Below are 448 nucleotides of genomic sequence, written 5' to 3'. Positions count from 1 at the left end.
TTTCAAAACACTAAAATAACTGGCTCTCCTCATGATGAAGATGTAATTCCTCTGCCACTATTACTCAGTATTTTTTCCTAGACTTCATTCCTCACTTGACTGTCTGCCAAGCACCTGCCTGGGAAAGCCTCCAGGCAGGCCCAGCCTCACCACCCCGAAGGGCAGTAGCCAAGCAGGGCCAACGGCCTGCCCGCCCAGGCAGCCCGGTGAGGAGGAGCACAGTCCGGCAGGAGGCAGCGAGCACTAAATCACGGCCACAACAACGCAGGCAAGGCGGCGAGAGGAGGACGAGCTTCCTCGCGGCAGCCGCCGCCTCAAACCCGCGGCGACAGCGCCGCGGCCTAACAGCTGCGCAGCGACCGTTAGGGCGGGCGCCAGCGCCGCTCGCGCCGCCTCCCCCCCGCCCATCTCCCCCCGCGGGGCTCTGCGCCGCGCGGGCGGCAGCGGG

Source organism: Rhea americana, unplaced genomic scaffold (genome assembly GCF_003343005.1).
Source record: "Rhea americana isolate MKP2758 unplaced genomic scaffold, rheAme1 scaffold_3, whole genome shotgun sequence".
NCBI lineage: Eukaryota > Metazoa > Chordata > Aves > Rheiformes > Rheidae > Rhea > Rhea americana.
This window is presented reverse-complemented; position numbering follows the sequence as displayed.